We start from the raw sequence: 6301 nt of genomic DNA, 5'->3' as shown, positions 1-6301 counted from the left end.
TAAAGTACATAGGTTAGATTTTTCTGATTTTTCTATTATTGATTTTCAAAAAGATAAAGGCAAACTTCCTTTTTCTTCAAAAATATCATTGCTACTCTTAGCTAAATGTGTTTCTATGTAAAATAATGACAAAATTTTCACATTTATTCTAAAATTATCTTCAAATGGTATTTTATTTTTTTTTGATATAGATAGATTTTTAAGGAGACAATTTACTCTTTCGAAGTTACCTTGATAAGCAAAGTTCAATGAATGATATAATATTTCCAGGTAAAGAGAAGATAATTCTATCAGTTTCTTTCAATAGGACTTCAGAATTAGCCTTGTATATGTTTTCTTAGAAATACAATCAAGAACTGATATTATAATCCTCAACCAAATATTGGCAACTTGAATCGAACAATGTTCAAAAGAGAATTATGCATCATGATCAAGTGGAATCGCTCCCATGTAGGCAAGACTGGTTCAACATTTGAAAATTAATGTAATCCATCACATCAACAAACTAAAAAAAAATCACATGATCATATCAATAGATGCAGAAAAAAACATTTGACAAAATTCAACACCAATTGATGATAAAATTTATTGGTAGACTAGGAATAGAGGGAGTAATTCTCAAATTGATAAAGAATATCTACAAAAAATTACAGCCATCATTATAATTAATGGTGAGAACTGTGAAGCTTTCCCACTAAGATCACACACAAGGCAAGAATGCCCCCTCTTGCCACTTCTTTTCAATATTTTACTGGAAATTCTAGCTTATGCAATAATACAAGAGGAAATAAAGAGTATACAGGTTGGAAAGAAGTCTTTGTTCACAGATGACATGATCATCTCTGTAGAAAAATTTTAAAAATCACCAAAAAATTCCTGAAACAAATATATATTTATAACAAGGTGCAAGACACCAGGTTAAAATATAAAAGTCTTTCCTATATACCAACAATAAACAAATGGATCTTGAAATTAAAAACACAATACTAATACTATTTACTTTAACACCCTCATTACAGAAATGTTAAAGTGTAAATCTGACAAAATACGTGCACAATCTATATGAGAAAATCTACAAACCCCAGATGAATAAAATCAAAGAACTAAACAAATGAAGAGATATTCCATGTTCATTGAAGACTAGCACTGTATCATCAAGATGTCAGTTCTTCCCAACCTGATCTATAGATTCAAGGCAATTCCAATCAAAATGCCAGGAAGTTATTTGATGTAGTTTGACAAATTTATCCTAAAGTTTCTGTAGGGAGGCAAAAGACCCATTATAGCCAACACAATATTGAAGGAGAAGAACAATATTGGAGCACTTATGCTACCTGACCTCAAATCTTACTATAAAAGCTACAATAACCAAGATAGTGAGGTATTGGTAAAAGAATAAATAACTAGATCAATGGAACAGAAAAGAGTGCCCAGATATAGACCCACACAAACTGGTATTTGACCAAGTAGTAAAGGCAATACAATGGAGCATTGTAGTGGAGTATTTTCAATAATTGGTGCTGTAATAACTAAATATCCACCTACAAAAAAAATGAATGTAGATACACACCATTCACCCTTTTCAAAAATAAATTTAAAGTGGGTCACACACCTAAATGTAAAATACAAACTATAAAACTCCTTGAAAATACATAGGACAAAGCCTAGATGATCTTGAGTATGGTGATGACTCTTCAAATACAACACCAAAGGCACAATCCATGAAGGAAATAATTAATAAGCTGATCCTCATTAAAGTTAAAAACTTCTACTCTGAAAAAGACAGGGTCAAGAGAATTAGAAGAAAAGCCACATTGGGAAAAATATTTCTAAATGACACACCTGATAAAGGACTGTTACATAAAATATACAAAGAACTTTTAAAACCCAACAAGAAAACCAACAACCTGATTTAAAAATGGGTGAAATACCTTAACAGACACCTTACTCATGAAGAAAAGCAGATGATAAATAAGCATATGAAAAGATGCTCCATATTATATGTCATCAAGGAAATACAAATTACAATGAGATACCACTCACTCCTATTAAAATGTCCAAAATTTGGAACACTGACGACACCAAACACTGGAAAGGATGTGAAGCAGCAGGAAATTTCACTCATTGGTGGGCATGTAAAATGGTACACCAACTCTGGAAGAATGTTTGGTGGTTTCTTACAAAACTAAATATCCCCTTACTATATAATTCAGCAACTGAGTTCCTTGGTATTTAACCAAAGGATGTGAAAATTTATGTTCACACAAAAACCTGCACATGGTTTTTATTGTTGCTTTATTTATAATTGCCAAAATTTGGAAGCAACCAAGATGTTCTTGTAGGTGAACATCCAGTAAGTGAAAGGTTAAACTATGGTTCACACAGGTAATAGATATAGCACTAATAATAGATGAGTTATCAAGCGCTGAAAAGAATGGAGGAACTTTAAATGTATATTACAAGTGAAATAAGCCAATCTGAAAAGGCTACCTACTATATGATTCCAACTATAGTCCAACTAAATTCTGTAAAAGCAAAATTATGGAGAAAGGAGAAAGATCCAGTGGTTCACACAGGTGGGTGGGGGGGGGGTGGTAAGGAGGGACAAATAGGCAGAGCAAAAAAGTATTTTGTGTGATACTATAATGGTGGATTCATATCACGGTACATTTGTCCACAACCATAGAATGTAAAATGCCAAGAGTGAACCCTAATGTAAGCTATGGACTTTGGAAGATAATGATGTTTCAATGTAGGTTCATCAATTGTAATGAATGTACCACACTGGTGGGAGATGCTGATAATGGGGGAGGCTATGCATTATGTGAGCAAGGGTTATATGGGAATTCTTTATACCTTCTATGAATTTTGCTATAAACCTAAAAATGCTCTACAAAAATAGAGTGTTAAAAAAAAAAGATTTCTCTAGGAGGTATGTCAAAAAAGATCTTGCTGTGATTTATGTCATAGAGTGTTCTGCCTATGTTTTCCTCTAAGAGTTTGATGGTGTCTGGCCTTACGTTTAGGTCTTGAATCCATTTTGAGTTTATTTTTGTGTATGGTGTTAGGGAGTTTTCTAATTTCATTCTTTTACATGTAGCTGTCCAGTTTTCCCAGCACCACTTATTGAAGAAACTGTCTTTTCTCCACTGTATATTCCTGGCTCCATTATCAAAGATAAGGTGACCATATGTGCATGGGTTTATCCCTGGGCTTTCTATCCTGTTCCATTGATCTATATTTCTGTTTTTGAGACAGTACCATACTGTCTTGATTACTGTAGCTTTGTAGTATAGTCTGAAGTAGGGAGCCTGATTCATCCAGCTCCGTTTTTCTTTCTCAAGATTGCTTTAGCTATTATTTTGTGTTTCCATACAAATTGTGGACTTTTTTGTTCTAATTCTGTGAAAACTGCCAGTGGTAGTTTGATAGGGATTGCATTGAATCTGTAGATTGCTTTGGGTAGTATAGTCATTTTCACAATGTTGATTCTTCCAATCCAAGAACATGGTATATCTCTCCATCTATTTGTATCATCTTTAATTTATTTCATCAGTGTCTTATAATTTTCTGTATACAGGTCTTCTGTCTCCTTAGGTAGGTTTATTCTTAGATATTTTATTCTTTTTGTTGCAATGGTAAATGGGAGTGTTTTCTTAATTTCACTTTCAGATTTTTCATCATTAGTGTATAGGAATGCAAGAGATTTCTGTGCATTAATTTTGTATCCTGCTACTTTACCAAATTCATTGATTAGCTCTAGTAGTTTTCTGGTAGCAACTTTAGGATTCTCTATGTATACTATCATGTTATCTGCAAACAGTGACAGATTTACTTCTTCTTTTCCGATTTGGATTCCTTTTATTTCTTTTTCTTCTGTGATTGTTGTGGCTAAAACTTCCAAAACTATGTTGAATAATATTGGTGAGAGTGGGCAACCTTGTCTTTTTCCTGATCTTAGTGGAAATGCTTTCAGTTTATCAGCACTGGGGACGATGTTGGCTGTGGGTTTGTCATATATGGCCTTTATTATGTTGAAGAAAGTTCCCTCTATGCCTACTTTGTGGAGGGTTTTTAATCATAAATCTGTGGTGAATTTTGTCAAAAGCTTTCTCTGCATCTATTGAGATGATCATATGGTTTTTCTCCTTCAATTTTTTAATATGGTGTATCATATTGATTGATAAAAACAAAAATAAACAAATGTGACCAAATGAAGCTTAAAAGCTTTTGCAAAGCAAAGGAAACCATAAACAAGATGAAAAGACCACCCTTCGAATGGGGGAAAATATTTGCAAATGAAGCAATTGGCAAAGGCTTAATCTCCAAAATTTACAAGGAGCTCAGGCAGCTCAATATCAAAAAAAAAAAAAAAAAAAAAAAAACCCAATCCAAAAATGGGCAGAAGTCGTAAATAGACTTTTCTCCAAAGAAGATATACAGATTGCCAACAAACACATGAATGAATGCTCAACATCATTAATCATTACAGACATGCAAATCAAAACTACAATGAAATATCATCTCACGCCGGGCAGAATGGCCATCATCCAAAAATCTAGAAACAATAAATGCTGGAGAGGGTGTGGAGAAAAAGGAACCCTCTTGCACTCTTGGTTGGAATGTAAATTGATACAGCCGCTATGGAGAACAGTATGGAGGTTCTTTAAAAAGTGAAAATAGAACTACCATATGACCCAGCAATCCCACTACTGGGCATATATCCTGAGAAAACCATCATTCAAAAAGAGTCATGTACCAAAATGTTCATTGCAGCTCTATTTACAATAACCAGGACATGGAAGCAACCTAAGTGTCCATCAACAGATGAATCGATAAAGAAGATGTGGCACATATATACAATGGAATATCACTCAGCCATAAAAAGAAACGAAATTGAGTTATTTGTAGTGAGGTGGATGGACCTAGAGTCTGTCCTACAGAGTGAAGTAAGTCAGAAAGAGAAAAACAAAAAACATATGCTAACACATATATATGGAATCTAAAAAAAAAAAAGAAAAATGGTCATGAAGAACCTAGGGGCAAGACGGAATAAAGACAAAGACCTACTAGAGAATGGACTTGAGGATACAGAGAGGGGGAAGGGTAAGCTGTGACAAAGTGAGAGAGTGGCATGGACATATATACACTACCAAATGTAAAATAGATAGCTAGTGGGAAGCAAACACATAGCACAGGGAGATCAGCTTGGTGCTTTGTGACCAGCTAGAAGGGTGGGATAGGGAGAGTGAGAGGGAGGGAGACGCAAGAGGGAAGAGATATGCGGACATATGTATATGTATAACTGATGCACTTTGTTATAAATTAGAAACTAACACACCATTGTAAAGCAATTATACTCCAATAAAGATGTTAATAAAAATTCTAAAGAAAAAAAAAAAAAAAGAATTGAGGATACATTCTGAGTGCTTCTCCATGAGATCATGCCTAAAGTTATGGAAAGAGAAGGTAAAATTACTAGCATTTATTGAAGATCAGTTCTCATGTAGTGAATATAAATTAATTATAATACTTATATAAAATTAGGCTTTTTAATTGTATCATTCATTTGTTTAATTATGTTGTCTTCTTATGAGAATACCATTTCTGAACAGGAACACCTTTAGATAAACAGAATTGGAAAAAGGATAATACCTTATTTTTAATCTCTGATAAGGTTTTTATTTCCCCTTTTCCTATGCAGAATCTATGATTCTTAAGGAGTTTATCTAATGGGTGTGGGGAGAACATGTTTTAAAAATAAACTTTCTATTGTATATGTCAATAAATGCAACTAACAAATATTCAGCTTAAGGTTTTCTGTATTATAGTTTTATAGATTGCTGGTCTTATTTCCTCTGCCTCTGAACATGAGAAGGTGTTTAAAACGTTATAAAGAGACAAAAAATATCACAGCTAATAATCAAGACCAAACAGGAAGAATGATCAGCATCACTGAAAGCTAAATTTCTAAAGCAAGCATCATGTAAATGGAAGTATGGTTTTTCCCCATTCTGTTGATAAAGGATTTTTTTCTAACTCTGCCAGAATGTAAGGGTAAAATGTGTGTAGGCAAAAGACCTATAAATGAAATTAAAGCTGTGTAAAAAAAAAAATCTTTCTTCTTAGATAGACTTATTCTCATATGATATGCTAATATGTAACTCTAGTGTCATACAATAGCTTGTATTACAGAGAATAACATATAAGTTGTCATTTTCATTTTCACGTGGAGGGGTGTTATATTCTAATAATATACAAATATGATAAGGGTACCTAGTCTCTGTTATTCATATGTTTT

The sequence above is a fragment of the Eschrichtius robustus genome, chromosome 18, assembly GCF_028021215.1.
Source record: "Eschrichtius robustus isolate mEscRob2 chromosome 18, mEscRob2.pri, whole genome shotgun sequence".
NCBI classification, from domain to species: Eukaryota; Metazoa; Chordata; class Mammalia; order Artiodactyla; family Eschrichtiidae; genus Eschrichtius; species Eschrichtius robustus.
This window is presented reverse-complemented; position numbering follows the sequence as displayed.